The sequence below is a fragment of the Equus asinus genome, chromosome 7 (assembly GCF_041296235.1).
Source record: "Equus asinus isolate D_3611 breed Donkey chromosome 7, EquAss-T2T_v2, whole genome shotgun sequence".
NCBI lineage: Eukaryota > Metazoa > Chordata > Mammalia > Perissodactyla > Equidae > Equus > Equus asinus.
Genome location: NC_091796.1, coordinates 38,625,001 through 38,642,469, shown reverse-complemented (window position 1 = coordinate 38,642,469; position 17,469 = coordinate 38,625,001). Strand labels below are relative to the sequence as shown.

At 39.2% G+C, this 17,469-nt stretch overlaps 1 protein-coding gene across 5 annotated transcripts in view; it reads left to right on the top strand.

Annotated features, from left to right (window-relative positions):
* The window catches only part of MAPRE2 (microtubule associated protein RP/EB family member 2), a 147,184-nt gene that overhangs the window by 79,757 nt on the left and 49,958 nt on the right, over window positions 1-17,469 (top strand). The window lies entirely within an intron of this gene.

Genomic DNA, 17,469 nt, shown 5'->3' with positions numbered 1-17,469 from the left:
CACAGGGTCCCAGAAACACTGTGCCCACCCTTCCAGAATAGTGCTTGCCACGCTATGTTAGAAGGTCCAACTCTTACTCCCCTGAAGGTGCCAAGAGTCCATGAGGACAGAACTGTGTTTTATTCTTTGTCAAATTCCTGAGGTCTGCAGGGAATGCATATTGAGTTAAACTGACTTAGAAAATAAAAGATTTGGCTTCAACGATAAAGTTAGGGGCATGTTATAAAAACATGCCACTAGTAAAGTAATTCATTCTTAGGTTAGACTATTTATCAAATAAATAGTCTTCCTTTGGAAACAAAATATTTTCTTCTTGTGAACTAATAGGTAAGAGATTTCTTCTCTGCCTCTGGCTCTGACATGAAAATGGTATTAGAAAATAGAAAATGTTGCTGAAATGTGAGACATAACATATACAAAGGAGTCATCACTTTTTGCTGGTACAGTGGTGGTGGTGCAGCAGAAAGATGTTCTGCTGTCTTTTCCACTGGGTCATGTGTACAAAGATCTCATGCGGTGCAGTCAGAATTTGGAAAGCTCCCAGTGTTGACTCTCAGATATGCCTGAGTCCAGTGCCCACCAGTGAATGTACCCTCCCTTCTCTGGGCCTAGATCTGAACAGAATAGACTAGAGGACAAACTTGCAATACTATTGGTACCTCTTCTCCCATGATCAAGAGAAGTTGGCCAGAATCTAGACATTGCTTCACCCACCCTTTCTCTGCCCAGACCTCAAACATCAGTCCTGTGATTTGTGAGGTCGGTAATGGATGCTAACTAACCAGTTCTTTGCCCTGCAGTACAAGCTAGAGAAAAGCTGACTTAGAACAGGTATATATTGTTGGCCTATTGAAATGGCTCTGACAGTTTCTGTCAGAAACAACCTCTGTTGCATCTTAACTTCAAATCTCCACTCAATCAAATTTTATGGTGCTGTTCTTTTGTGCATTCTGGAGCTCTCTAATATTTTATTTTTAATTTGCTGGGGAAAAAAACCCAAAGAGTTTTCTATTGTTAGCAATCCCTTTGTTGATAGCACATATCACTTTATATGGTACTTGTTTGTAGGTCCATTTCTCCACGGTGCCTCACACGTACTCTTCCCTCAGAAACGCTCACTTTGGGATGAATGAAAATCAATTTGCACCTGCTAAGGGACAAAGACAAAAATGCATTTCTTACCCACAACCTGGGTGTATGTACATGTGGATAAAGGGAATGGGGTTTGTTATCAAGAAAAAAGAGACACGGAAAGGAAGGAGATATGAGAAAGAGTCATAGAGAAAATTCCTAGTCACGGATCTTAAGTGCTAAAGGAGCCCATGAGAAGCTTCCTGGGTAGTTACTTGGGGAATTTTTGCTAACAAATGAAATGAGAAGCAGATTAGAATTTTTAGATACATTAGTACTAAATGTTTGAGTAATATATATCATTTCTCTGCACATCTTTCAAATTTCTCATAAGGCAAATTCAACAACGTTTTAAGGAGCATTTGTGAAGGATTCTCTACAGTTGTCTTAAAGCATTGGTGTGCATTTACAACCATTTGTAGCTACATTGCTGTTGAGTGGCTTGATGACACCTATAGAAACAATTTTGATCACTACTTAACAGATAATTTCCCTTAGGATAACTCACTGGCTACCTAAGCTTACAAGGTTGATGGTTCAGAAGAATAAAGTAGATTTAAAGGCTCTGAAACACGTTGTTTTGCTCAAAAAACATGGTAATCTCCCTAGCAGAGAGACAGGTTGTTTATGTTAGGCTGTAGTTTCCTCAAAGCGTAGACTGTGGACCATCTGCATTTATAATCTCCTGGGGAGCTGCTTAAAAAGGCAGATTCTTAGGATGCTTGACCTGCTAAATGAGTATCTCTGGGTGCGAAGCCTAAAATCTGCATTTTCACAAGCACCTCAAGTACTTTTGTGCTCCAGCCAAGAGCTTGCAGTGCATTTTTAGAGACGCTCCAAACCACTAACAGTGAAGTTAAAATATCCAAAACCTGTCTGGCACAGTCTCCTCTTCATAATGTAGTCTGTAACTCTTCTCTTGTCGTCAGCAGTGGCACTTAGCAGGAAGATTCTATCTTTCTATTTATTTATTTATGAATTTATTTGTTTATACCCTTCCTGGTTCTAGAAGGCTCTTAAAGCAGCTAGAACGGTACTGTTAGGATAAGAACAAAACCAAATACCTGTGACCCTAAGTGATTTGTCCTCATCATACTTATGAGTTGTCAGATTTCTTGGATGACATTTTCTTCTTCAGCTTTTATTTTCATTTCTTTAGTTTACTGTGTGTGATTTACTTTTAGTAGTGTGCTGTGGAAAAACATACACAAAATACCTTCACATATTTAAACTGATTTTTTTCCTTGTTCAATAAAATTATTTCTTACTCTTTTTCCTAAAAGGCATATGCTGCAATCCTGGCAGTCTCCCTCTGTTTTTCCTCCATTTACATTATTTCCTTTTTTTTTTTTTTTTTTTAATTCCCAGCTGAGAGATCTCCCTCCAGCTAATATTACAACTAACATCAGCTTTTCTTTAGTTCTGAGGAGCTGGCTTACTGCTTCACTTTTGTGTTCCTTTTTCTTCAGAATTTTCTGCCTTTATGTGACATCTCATTTGTTTCCATATAAGCATTTTTAAAACCTCTTTAAAGGACAGAGGATGTGAGAAGCTATAACACTTGGAAATACATTCCAGTAAGATGCAAGACAATGAAAATGATTCACTCGTATCTCCTGTTATTTTATCCAAAGGATGTGACCCTATGAAAATTTTCTTTGAACATTAAATCTAGGTCATTGTAATAATATGCATATTTAGTTTGCAGTCATTTCTTGTTAAAAGCAACCGTTAAGTTTGAAGTAAAAAATCGGGCTATATGAGTAGAAAGCAGGCTGTCACTGGATGTGAATACTACCTACAATAATTCGACAGTATACTGCTCACCTAAATCTGTTTTGAAAATGAATAATATTTGTGGATTTTCCATGGAGGAATGTTGAATTGAACCAAATGAATACCAGATTGGTTCAGCTTAAAAATATTTTATGTTTTAATTTAATTGCTTTGTAAAATTTATAGGGCTTTTTGCTGGGTGCGGAGATGTGTTTTTACTCTAGTACCAGCTCAAAGCAGTTTACTAGATATTTTATAAGGTATTCAAGAGGGAGGATGGGCAGCATGGTGCTAAAAATCCCTGAAAACAGCTTTAGCAACTTGCAATAGCATATTGGAGATGATAGAAAAGAGTGGACATATGGAGAGGAAAAGCAAAATGAGATGGAGAGGGGAGCGTGATGGGAGTGGAAGAAGCATATCTTTTCCTTTTCCTCCTCACCCCCATCCTCTGCCCTGACCTACCAAATCTCCTTTGAAATTTATTTCTGACGCCCATTTTCTGTCTCCCAGTCCTCTCTGCTAGGCTGGGATCTAAGCAGCAAAACGACTGGCTCCACTGCTGGGTCCCTGCCAGCACCTGACTAGTGACTCTCCCGTACCTCCACAGACGAGTGCAGACGGCCCTTTCTCTCTGTGCAGCCTTCCCTTCCTCCTCCCCTCACCCCACAGGACCAGCAAACGACAGACTTCTTACAGATGCTGAGATACAAGCCACATGTCAGATGGGCGCTGCCTGTACTTGTCACTGTGCCGGTTAACAGCTCCCTTATTTTCCTGAGCATTTTAGTATTTTAATAAAATGTAATTCAAATTAAACCATTTTTTAGATGGAAAATTTACATATTTTCTTGACTAGTTAAAAAAATAAGACAGAAAAATGATCAGGATTTGATTTAATTTCAATTTGTGCTTCTCCAAATTGTTTCAAGCTTTGTCTTGGATCAAGTTTCTGGTATTTTCTTCTTCCAGGAAAGCTTCTGAATCTGGCTGATCACATTGTAGTTAGTCACGTTTACGACTCTGGGTCCTTGGGGCTCTCTGGAAGGAGCTCGGCTCTACAATAACGCTCTAAGATTCACAAAGGTGTGGCTGCCGGCCATGGCCAGGACCTGTAGTGCAGGCTCTGAGCCCAGCGGAGCATTCTTTGTGACCATTTTTGGCTGCTATCTGGGCCTGTTAAATAGGTTGATCTCAGCCCAGTGTGGTATCCCCTGTGCCTTCTCTCATCTGTCCGCAGAGACCTCTGTCAGGAGGACAGGTTAGTGACGAAATCAGCTCAGAGTCTAAATTTAGTAGACCGTCTCCTGTTGGCTCTTTCCAACAGAAACCAAGTAAGGATATTTCATAAGTGTCTGTAAGCTCAAGAGCTTACTTAGCTTTATAAAATCATCGATTGTTATTTGCCGTAAGAAACTCAAGTCATCTTGGATTGCATTTCTGTTGTTAGAGATGTAATTGTATTATAATGGAATATTATTCATATTTGTAATGTATTATGTAGAGAGGGTTTTTTTTTGTTTTTTGCTATTTTTCTCTCTAATTTTATTTGGCTTAAGCTAATTTTAAAATCAGTTTACTTGGGCTCAGCATAGCAACTAAATGGAGATCAAAGTGGCAAAAAGTGAGTTGGATAATGGAGGGGGGCCGTCCAGCCTCTGGTTCACTTGCTGCAGTGGGCAGTATCCTCCAGTCTCAACCAATGTGCCAGTTGAGTTTATTTTTTGAGCAGAATATAGAATACAGTAATTTTTTCCTTCTAAGTTTGTTTGTTTACATGTATCTTGATACTTGTTACAGAAAATAAACATAAATTGATGATTTTGTTTTTATTGGGATCTTTTTGTTCACTGCATTTTTATAATGCTAAATACCATAGGAAAAAAATTTGTATTCGTTCACCTTCATTTATCAAACTGTCCCTATAATATTTTTTTACGTATATGGATGATACATCTTTGAAAGCAATCAGCCACATGTTCATTTATCTCATTACTGTAATCAGTTCTGACAATCAGTTTGACTTTATTTAACACACGTTTTGAGCTCTTCTTTGGGCTAGACCTGGGGACCCAGATAAATAAGACACAAACATTGTTCTTTGAGAGCTCAATACAGCAGGATGTTGTCCTATAAAAGGTGAGAGACCAGGCCAGCCCCAGTGGCCTAGTGGTTAAGTTCAGCATGCTCTGTTTCCACAGCCCAGGTTTGATTCCCAGGCATGGACCTACACTACTCTGTTAGCAGCCATGCTGTGCTGGCAGCCCACGTTCTGAAAAATAGAGGAAGATTGGCAGAGATGTTAGCTCAGGGCAAATCTTCCTCAGCAAAGGAAGAAATAAAAAAGGCTAGCGACTACATTGTGGTAAGTGCTCTTTGGAAGGACTTTGAGCATACAAAGGAGGGAGGGAGGTGGAGACACAGGGAGTCTGTGGAGAAAGACCTGCATTCAGATTCTTTGGGATTGGCTGGGTGCTGCTTGGATTACTTAGAATAGCCATAGTTTGGGAAACACCTCAGAAATCCTCCCTCTTGAGTCAGATGGTGGGGTGACCACTACGTAGAATAATGTGTGTTTTATTAGGTACAGCCCTTAAATACATGAAGCATGTTGTCTTCTCTGAGAGAAATGTAAAGAGTTTTTCCTGATGATCTCATCATATGAGTATTTGAAAATTGTTTCTACTCTATTTATGCATACACATGGGATATTCTCAGGAAACCATAGAATTGCTCATTTCTTTAGGAGAAATACAACAAATATTTTAAATTCTCTAAAGTTAAACCTCAGTGATAGCTGCACAGGTCTCTAACTAGATGGGTGCCATGAGACTCCATTAGTATTTTGCACAGGGACAGACCTACAGATGTGTCCTTTCTGTTCTTCTCCATTCCTGCTGGACTCCGTACTATAAACTAGGGGAAATAAAACAGGCGAGTGAAAATAGATCACATGGAATGTAATTATTTTATTGAAGCCTGGCAGTATATATACTTAACAAAAAATCAAGGAACCTGTAATCACAATGAACTTAGTATAGTCCCTTCACAGAAACAAAGGAAATTGATGACATATTATTAGAAACTTAAACTAATGATTGTCTTTGAGAATTCTTAGTAAGATCATAAAAACATAACTGTAGGAATTTGTACAAAGCACTACCCTTAGTTAAATCCTAGACTTTCATCTCATATTATTTTCCCTTAATCTGGGAAAACTCCCAGGTGTCATAGATGAGTGCAGTCTTCAGGGTTCATAGTAAGTATATCGCTAATGTTCAAACCCTTTGTCATGCAATTTCCCCTTGGGTTCAGGTTCTTTTTCTTCTAATCTACTAGAGTAAGACTCTGCTGAGTTTCACCTGCTCAGAAACTATTAATGGGTCCATGGTTGTGAGTCTAGAGATGAGAACTGTGGTACCCTAGGAAGGTCATCAAAAGAAGTGTAGGGTGGAGTCTAGGTGATGGGGGTGATACTGATGAGAGTATAGGTTTACATCAGTGAGTGAGGCATCGACTCTAGCAGCTTTCCTACCTGGAGCCCTGATTCCACGCCCCCAGGAATCTTGAAGAGTATGAGAAACGTAGAGCTGGAGCCCAAGGACATGGTGGGTTTTAAGGCTCATTTATGATTCATAATTCTAATTTCTGAAACCTTTAGAACCCTTTCCCTCTGATTTTGTTTCTGTTTCATGATAAGATGCTTACTTTTAAAACATATGATATATTTATTTTGAAGTCATTCACCAAGTTCTATAAAAACAACTTATCTTAAGAAAAAAATGTATCTTCCCACATAAGTTATTTTGATTTTTCTAAAGACGTCAGTTACTTTACTTGATGGATATGTATGTTCCCTATAAAACATTGTTTTCTATTCATATTGCTGTTTTTTCTTTCCCTTTTTGCCTTTTCAGTTTAAATCATCTAAAGACTAACCGAAAGAGTATAAAATTGGGGAGAAAGTAATTTCCTTTTATAAATGAGTTTCTGATTATTTAAGCACCTCATATGTTTATCTGAGGAAAGATTTAAGGACTGAAGAAACCCTGAAATGCTTTTCAACAGATAAACTGGAGGCTCTTAGGAATGTATTCATACCCTTTCTTTGCTAGTGGGAGGCCAAGGACCTCATTTTGTTCTTTGGTTCTTTGCCCTTTGAATCTAAAATATGTATTTTGGAGATTCACATTTCATATCTGAAACAATCCAGTTCAATCCTATTCATTTTTATAGCTCTGATTATTTTAACCAGGCACAATAATACATAGTTTTATACTTAGGGGCTTAAGGATGTCATAATGCCTCAACTTTTATATATCTCTCTTTAACATTTTCATCGTGCTTTTATATTATTTATTTTAATTCTTATAACAACCTTGTGCAGAAGAAGAATAGGAACTTTTTATTCCTCGTTTTGTGTGAGAGCATAGAAGCTTAGAGAAGCCAAGCATTCACAGCTGACACTAGACCTGGGGTCTCCCTGGATCACAGCCTTGTGCTCTCTTTGCTGTGTCTGTTTGGCAGCTGGGGATGTGGTGGAGGGTTCACTGTGTGCGTGCGTGTTCCTGATTTTTTTCATATCCATTTATCAGGAGCACATTGAACATCTCTTCTAGGAACAGAGGAGTTAGAAAAGAAGTCCATATCTCCACCCTTTAGATTATATTCTAGTTGAAGAAATGAGACGTAGGTGGTAATTCTTCTACTAATGACAATGGTAGCAGCAGCATCAAGAACTTTGCTTACCAAAGGTGGAGAGACACTAGTAGAAACACACAGGCGTTTGCTCCAGGTCCTATAAAATTCCTCCTTGCTCTACCTAGCAAGAATGGGGTAGGAAGAGAGCCTCGCCTTCTCTCTGCCTGGTCTCCTTGTTCCCTCTGCTGCTCTAAACTCTTTCCCTCCAAGCAAGATGGGGTGGCTGTGAGATTTCACCACCTGTTTTGGAAGAACTAGTCAACACTCTGAGTAATTCCTGGCCAGTGAAACAACCAGGATCATGCCTCCTTAGAGATACACACATGCACATCTGTGCACGATTCACCATTTGAATCCCAAGACTACGGCCCTTTCCTCACGTTGAACCCAGGCTTGCTTTAACAAGCTTATACCTGAGAGGACTTCACATCTTCATATCCTCCTTTCTATGCCATTGAGAAAAAAGAATAATGTATTTTTTTAACTTTTTATTGATTAATTTATTTATTTTTAATTTTTTTGCTGAGGAAGCTTTGCCCTAAGCTGACATCCACTGCCAATCTTCCTCTTTTTGTATGTGAGCTGCCACCATAATGTGGCTACTGACAGATGAGTGGGGTAGGTCTGTGCCTGGGAACGGAACCCAGGCTGCCAAGCGGAGTGGGCCGAACTTGACCACTAGGCAACCAGGGCTGGCCCAAAAGAACATTTTGTAGAATAATTTTGTACCCCAAAGGATTTATGCATCAAGGTATTACTATTCTCCTGTATTTAATTCAGTTTGGAAAACCTGCATTGCTGTAGCTATGCTGAGAGCCTCTGTCAGTACGTCTCCAACTCCTTCTTTAATATGAAAAGTTGTTTTCTTAGTCTTACACAAAGGAACTTGATAATGCAACATTTAAGAGTAGTCACCTTGGGCCGGCCCCATGGCCTAGTGGTTAAGTTCAGCATGCTCTGCGTCAGCAACCTGGGTTTGGTTCCTGGGCACGGATCTATAACACTTGTCAGCAGCCATGCTGTGGCAGTGACCCACACACAAAATAAAGGAAGATTGGCACGGATGTTAGCTCAGGGTGAATCTTCCTCAGCAAAAAAAGCAAACAAAAAAAGAATAGCCACCAATTTCCCATCCAGTTCTCTCTCCTTATTATCATTATCTGTTTCCCAACTCCAGCCAGGTTGCAGCTCCTAAACCTTTTCCATATAGAAATTCTCAAGCTGCCGGTGGCTTATAGTCATGGTAGACACAGTGCTAGCACAGTGGAAAGATAAATTGGACACCATCCCCAGTCTTGAAGAGTTACTCACCATCAACTAAGAGAGAGAGCTAATTAAAATGAAACTCAAACTTCTCTTGCGCTTCCATAGGCATTGTAGTGAAACAGTTAATTCTGCACTGGGAACAGAAACACTTCATAGAGGAGGTGATGTTTGGGCTAAACTTTTAAAGAATGAGAAATTTCTATTCAAGTGGGAAAGATGGCAAAAGGACATTTTAGGAAGAAAAGGTTCCATCAAGGCAGAAAGAAGATACAGTGTTTTATGCATGTACATGCTTGCATAAGACTCTGAAACATATATTAGGATTCAGGGCAGCAGAACAGGGACAATAATGTCAAAGGTAATAAATGCAGGTAATAATTACCTGAATAAATTTCAGGTAATAAATGTAGTTTTCAAAGAAAGGAAAGATGATTTCATTCTAGAAAAGCTTCTTGTCTTAGCCTTGTTTGGATCTTTGGACCAACAGCCATGCACATTTAGTGAATGGTCAATAAGTACTTATGAAGCGAAATTTAATTGAATTCGTATTCAAACTAAGTTTTTAATATGGATAGAATTCAGGCCGAGAAGAGGAAGATGGAGATTTTGAGTAAAAGTGCCATTTAGGTATCATTTTGATCTTCTAATGTGTTGCTTTGCCTATTCCTGAAGTCAGGAGATATTTACTGAGTGCCTCCCGTGTGTCAGATGACAGGCCAGCATCTGAGGATACAGCCACATACAAAACAGTACAGATCAAACCCAGTTAGGACCCATTCCTTTACTACCAAAGTTCTCCTTGAGATGTTTGTGTGCAGAGCATTGAAGTTCATTTTTCTCAGCTTATCTGAGCACAAAGCAAAGGTGGAATGAGGTCCGTGGACAGAAGCAGGTGTCTTGCTGTGCCACCATCAGACAGTTTCTGACACCAGTGAGCAGTCTGTGCATGACTATATTAGCAGCCCTGCAGGTTCCGCATCACTGAGATGATCGAGCCAAGCATCTTCAAGTTCTGCTGTTCTGCAAAGGAAAATATTTTTTCTAACCTGCTTTTTTTCTGAATGGTGTTTTTAAATTTACAGTTCACCAGTCCTATAGATACTGTAAAAAAGGAGTGTCCGAAGTCACTGTCAAATGTTTGGGCATGTTAGAATTATATACCTGAAAACAGAATAATTGAATTACTTGGCAACTCTTAAAATAACCATCACTCTGCAGATTGGGATTTTTCCACCCTGCAACCATTACGTAATTCTGGCAGAGTGCAAGTTACTTCTCTGTAGTATTCCCTCCCTTCCAAGGGTTTGTTCTTACCCAAGCGTTAACACTCCTAAGCTTTTATGACCACATTTTCCAACAATAAGAAACATGTAAATGTGAAACTCATGCCAATGTGATTTCCTGCAGTTTCTCTTAAGATTCTCCATAAGGAGGATCATTCTTCTCTATTATTTCTTCTAGATTACATTTGTATGACAATTCAGGAAAGGGCTTGAGAAAACTGAAGAAGGAGCCAAATTTTACTGAAAACGTGTGTGTCAGCTTTAAAATTAGACATAATTGTGTTTAAATCCACTGTTTAAAAAAAAACCTCCTTTCCTGCTTTTTTTTAAATTAAGATTAAATTCCATTCATCTTTTATTTCTCCTGTACTCATATGATTGAATCCCTGAAGTAAATATCTGTACATTCCTCATACTACTTTGGGTTCCTCCTCATACTACAATTGTGCCTAGAAAAGCATCGTGTTCTGGAATTAACCTGTGAACTGTAAAGAAAGAAATTCATTATAGAGAAATATTTTCTTATGTATCACAATCTGCGTAAATGTTACGTGCTGGTTCCTCTGTAATTGCTGGGGGCTTCCTTTGGTACCACTCCTCGCCTTCTGGGCTTTCTCTGGCCACTGGGCCTCTTTTCAGGGAGCTGTGGGGAAGGGAGCGCTCGCCTCTGGAAGGTGGAGGATGTTATTGGCATTGGTGAGAGCTGGTGGGCTGGATTGGGGGTAGGTATCGGTAAGGAAGGAGCTCTTACCTGCAAGCCTTGGAGAGCAGGTGAAATGGCTTAGATGTGGATAGAAGCTTGGAGCTCCCAGTCCCAGGGACAGTGACCTCAGCCACAAAAAGAACCTGAGAGACAGGTCCATTGTGTAGAAATGGACTGCGGTTTGTTCTGGTCAGTTCATACCACTGCATCTTACACTGTACTAACAGCCTCTCCATCAGCTGTGATACCTGGAGTTCGCATAGTAGCCTGGCACTTAGAACTGTTGGTGGAACAACATGGGCAATGATTCAGTAGAAATTCCCTGAGAAACTGGGAAAAGTGTGTAAGCTTTAGGTTTCTTACCCTGAATCTCATTTGCCCTTAAAATAGATATGTTCTTTTCTTCTTTTCTTTTTTTTTTTTGAGGAAGATTAGCCGTGAGCTAACTGCTGCCAATCCTCCACTTTTTGCTGAGGAAGATTGGCCCTGAGCTAATATGCATGCCCATCTTCCTCTACTTTTTTATATGTGGGGCGCCTGCCACAGCATGGCTTGCCAAGCGGTGCCATGTCCGCACCCGGGATCCGAACCAGCAAACCCCAGGCTGCTGAAGCGGAACATGTGCACTTCACTGCTGCACCACTGGGCCAGCCCCTCTTCTTTTTCTCCCCAAAGCCCCCCAGTACGTAGATGTATATCATAGTTGTAGATCCTTCTGGTTGTGCATAGATATGTTCTTAAATAGGTATGTTCTTAAAATTAGAGGTCAAAAATGTCATAGTTTAGGCACTCTTCTCTAAAGACACTTGTGCCCAGAAATCAGCATTGGTCCCCCATTACTTACCACATTAAATTAAGCTGCTACTTTTCCTGGCTTTTAAAGCCTTGAGCAGTCTGGCTGCAACCCGGCTTTCCAGCATCTACCGCCATGACTCTCCTACCCATAGCTTACATTTGCCCAAACTCATCTTTCACTGTATATACTAATGCCCTACCTTTGCTTGGAATGCCTCCTTTGAGAGCTATCTGCAATGCCACCTTCCTCCTGTTCTTCCTGATCACCTCCAACAAGATGTGAGCTGTTCCTCTCTTCGTTTTTCAGAGCTCTTCAGAGGTTTAGGGTTCTCGAGTACCTGTAACCTCAAGGTTAGACGTTAAGCTCCTTGAGGACTGGAAATGACCATGCAAGTTTGACTTGACTTTATCTGTTTAGTAATATTGATTACTCATTCTTGGGTTTTTATTGGGCACAATTTTGGAACCAACTCCTTCAGTATTTATGTGTCTCTGCTGTATAGTTTAGCACTGATAGTTGTTTTGTACTTTTGTTGATTTTTTTTCCATGTGTGTTTCTCTGGTCTCTCAAAACTAAGTTACTTGGTTCTTTAAGAGTAAAATCATATTCCTCAGTAAGTATTGTTGATTTGTTGGCTTTTCATTGATAAACAAAGTGACATTCCTCTGTGCCACCTACAGAAATGCATTTCTTTAGTGGTGAGCTATAAACACAAAACTAGATAGGAAATCTGTCTTTTCAGATTCTTGTTTCCTACTCAAGCTTTTCTTAATTTACATCTTCCTTTTTTACCTAGTCAATCATGTAATTTCAGTCCTTGTTTTAAAAAGCTTTTTGTCCATGAAAGTAGAGGAGGTACAAACAAATGTGTGAAAATATGTGCGCACATGGAGAGAAACTGTGTCCTCTAATCTTACAGCTTTCCAGAACTTTGTGTTTTAATGACTTTTAATAAGAAAACTGACCCTTTCAGAACGGCTTTCATGTGTACCTTTCTGTTTTCCGTTTGTAATAAAGGCTTTTTATGCCTCCTTTTCTCCCCTATCTGGAACACCAAATTCTAACTCTAGCTCTATTCCCGGACTCCAGCCTTTTGGGACATCTCGCTGCCAGTTTCAGTATCAGGCTCCCTGGAAGCCAGTGACATTTTGTCCTGCACACCATTCCCGCCTGGGCTCCAAGTGCCTCTCCCACTTCCTTCATTCTTCGTTCCCATGTAGAAGCCAAAGCATATTGTAGGAAGCTGGGTATGTCAGACAGCTAGTTTTGGTAAAATTTGACGAGCTCAGTACCCTAAAGGAAGTCGCTGGTGTTAGAAACTAGAAGTGAAACCGAGCCCTGGCCCTGGATTGTCAATTAGCAGATGAAAAGACTCTTTCAAACCAACAAGACAATTTCCTTACCTGCTGTCTCTTTAGTCTTTCAATGGGCTGACTCTTTTTCTGTATCACTAGGCAGATTTGAAGTTTTGTTTTTTTCCCTAAAGCATTAAAAGGCAAGATGAGAAGTTACAGGGTAATTATGGTTTAGTTGAATAAAACTACTGTGAATAGTCTAGTTATGCTTCAGTGTTCTTTACCTTCTAGTTTCCAACTCGAGTTATAGTTAATGTCTACAAAAATTATTTTCATGAATATCACTCTTAAAATATCAGCTGTCTACTGAGTATTGTATATCTCTAATTATTTCTCTGAAATTTGCTTTTTAATAAAAATATTGATTATCTAAATCTTAATCAAGGACTATTTGGCATGTAGATTTTTACTAAATTGAAATTTCCTTTTGAAACGTAATGGAAAATATTCTTCATTCTTCCATGATTTTTTGATGAAGAAGCACTTTTAAATCAACTCAGTGTGTTGATCTTAATATCTGATTCTCTACAGCAGATCTCACTTTAAACATTGTTCTGCTAGTTTCTTAAAAATCTGATTTAAAGGTAACATTACTTTTTAAAAAGTATTCTTGGTTCTTGAAGGCAGATTGTTAACAGAGAACGTTGGTACTTTCAAATGCAATTTGCTGCAGCCTTATAAGATTGTTAAAAAGGTTTTTATCATATCAATTAGTGAAAACCTAATGGCAAATATCAGATGAAAGTCCAACCACAGGGTTTGACAAGACCTTTTAATATATCTGCCTATATTCTTAAAAATCCATCGGCCTGAATAGTGATTGCTGGCTTGTTTCTTTTTCTGTGAAAGACAGATGAAAATGTCCTTTGACAGCTTACTCTGTATGTGGAGAAGGGAGAGGATGGGGTGCTTTTCAGCACTCTGCACAATTCACATAAGCTTTCTCTGTCTATGTCTGCGGGAGTTGAAATCTTCCTGCTGCTTATTACTCCTTTTCCTCTTCATGGAATCAGTTTGGAAGCTACTTGTCTTTGGGACTTACTTAAAATATGAATAAAAAGTTTCTGACATAACTCTAAGCAGTGGGAAGAAGCAGGAAGTTCAGTTGAGGACCGTGGGAATTCCAGGGAACCAGCTCCATAGCAACCAGATTTCTGAACTCCAGACCTTTGTTTTTGCGTTTGTGACTTGGCGCAGGTGAAGCAGACGGTGTCCTAAGTTCACTTCAACAGAGTTAAATAACACTGTGGTGACTGAAGCTGTCAGGCTGCCGTTCGTGCCAGGAATGTGAAAGATGCCTCAAAAAACATAGAGCTGCTACTAATTTCATCATATTTTTGTTGGATTGGAAAAATGCAGTTGAACTTGGGGATTTTAAATTCCTTTAAAATGTTAATCTTTCAAATCATTATTTTACAATTGCTGTGAGGCTCTTCAAACCTTGTGTTTGTGTAGGTAGAGAGATTTCTGCTGAGGCACTGGAAATATGTAACCCTGTATTTTGCAGCCTCACTTTCCTTGTTAGGAAGCCTCGATTTCCCAAAGGGGAATACTGCCTCCGACATGAGGTTTGGGCTTTGGTTACAGATGTGGTTCTGCAGTAATATCAGTTCAAGGCATGACAGGGCCGAATGCAAAAATAGAGCTGGAATGAGTTTGTGATTATTGTGTACAAATACTATTCTAATATGAAAGACATTTAATATCCAACTACTGAAGATGATGGAAAATATAGTTGTGTTGCTGAGTATAAATGTCACGAGCTCCAAGATGAGTACGTGGAAGATAGGATTGCAGAACTGACATCTGGAAGGGGCATGAGTGGGTGCTCCTGGGAGGGCCCCCTCCAGATGCAGCAGTGTACTAGCGTCTTCTGGAAACTGCAACAAAAGATGCTGATGGCTAGAAGCAAGAGCACTGGCCAAAGTCTTAGTCATGGGAAGGTGAAGCATTATTATCTTCTAATTAGCAGAAATATCAAGTATCCCTTAAAAGAGAAGTTGGTGACAGACTGAGAATGAGAGAATCATCTAATTTTAGAGCTTAGAGATCTCTCCAAAGCTGACTGTTTTGCAGATAGGAATACTCTTGGCTTAGGAGGGTGTGATGACATGTCACAGTCCATTTACGATGATCAATTTTTAGATCCAAGGACCAACAGTCCAGTTCTCTGTCCTTCCCCGCCCCGGTCCTCTTTCATACTAGCTTGAGAGAATAAGCTTTTTTACAAATTATTTACCTGTAACGAAAGGTATAATTGCATAGGTATGTCCAGTAAATTAAGGTTGTCGTTCTTTTCTTCTGACCCTTTCTCGATACCAAATAAGATTATGGAAAGTTGTAACTAAATCCTGCAATGATAAAGGCATTTCTGTATAATAGTTCCCTGGCCCATGAGAAAAATCAGATGAGTAATTCAAGGAGCTGTTCATGGCAGAACCCAGTATAGCTTGATGTCTTCTCCACAGATTGTCACATTTCTAGAAAACTGCTGTGAGATTTTGACAGCAATTAGATAGATAGATAGATAGATAGATATAGAGAGGGAGGAAGTAAGAGGGAGAGATATGAAATGCTTGTATTTTATATATGTATATTACATATATATGTAAGATGAAATTCTTACGAGTATATATACTAAAATATGAAATCATGACATTGGGGCAGATTAATTATCTATCTGCCCAGCCCTGGAGTCCATGAATAGGAACGATGTAAGGGACACTCCTAACATCAATCTGAAAGGTTCATATGTTCTCTTGCGGTTTCCTTTGTGACTCCTTGTAGAATTAATAACTTAGGTTCAAAGAAAGTTTAGAAAATTTTCTTTGAATTTTCATTTATAATTTCCTAGAAGCAGCCTAGAGAAGAGGACAAATTTTAAAAAACTGAAGTTGAGGTCAGAGTTTAAATTCCACTTCTGTTCCTTATTAGCTGGATGACTTTCTGAGCCTTGTTCCCTGATCTATAAAATAGAGTGATGATGATAAAAATACTTACCTCTGTGAGGTCAGAATGTTAAAAATAGATTTGAAGTCTGTAATAGATTTTATCCAAACGCGGGTATTTTTATTTCTTATATTTCTTGGCATACTATAGTCTATAAATGTATTATTTCCTTTCTGTTATCTGAAAATTTCCTTTTAAAAATGTCCACGTATCCTGATATTATTTTACTGTTGAAGTCTTGGGATCTAGTAAAGATGAGATTGTCTTATCGTGCTTTTCATGATTTCATAGACTTAAATCACATATCCCCTGAAACCTTTGAGTCTGGGGCTGATTTTTGAGTTCTGCCTTTGTACAGTTCCCCTCCTGTCCATTTTGGATTCCTGTCCCCAAACGTTTCAGCTCTATTATGTTACTTCTGATGTATAACAACTAAAACTATTCTTAGGGCTGTAGGTGCAGGCATAACATGGCACTGTACAAAGACAGAATTTTCTCCTTTTTTCTACTTATTTCCTGATCATTTCTGGAATCGTGTTGACCTTCATCACTGTAGTAGCACCCTGGGCTGATGGGCTCAAGGCATAGCTCATCAAAATTAATCTCTTGGTGAGCATATCATCATATGATTTGGTTGCTTTTACCTAAGTGTGTTCTCTTATATTTAGCTTTTTGAAGCATATCTTTCACTTTTCTGCAGACTCGGTCTCCAGAGTGGTTCTTAGTTTAGGTGGTTTTTTTGGTGTTCTTAAAATTTATTTATACCCCATCAATTCGTAAAAATATATATAGCAACTCTTCCTGTAATATCTCTTATTTGGGACTTTGGTAACATTAGAATTTTACTGTTTACCAGCTTTTGTTGGGGTTCAAATCTTACAACCTGTAGACTCATTAACCAGATATTTATTGAAGCCCACACTATGCCAGTTACTGTATTAAAGGCTTGGATACAAAGGAGACTAAGACAGATAAGGTACAAGCTCACTTGAAACCTACATTCCAGTGAGGGAGGGTAAACCACAAAACAACATGTGAATTAACAACAAAATACCAGACATAAAACAGGATTAGGTGATTAAGAGTGACTGGAGGGTCACTTCAGATGGCCTGGTAAGGAGGGCCTCGCTGAGGAGGTGACATCTAAGCCTTGATCTGAATGGCAGAAAGAATGTGGAGTTCCAGAGGAAACAGCCTGTATAAAGGTGGTAAGACAGAACAGACCTGAGGTGTCCTGGAAGCAATGAAGCCAGTGTGAAAGGAGCCTCCTGAAGGGAAATTAGGCAAGGGGGAGGTGGGCAGAGGCCTGGTCACAGGTCATTGTAGGTCAGGGAAAGAGTTTGAATTTTGTAGTGGTTTCATAGAAAATCACTCTAGTATCCTTAGCAACGGGTGGTACATGATGTGAATAATAGTAACCTTGGCATAATTTGATAAAAGTATGATCTGTGTAAAATGTAGGCCACGTTGTTGTAAGGTTAATGAAATGACCCAAAAATCTGTACACCT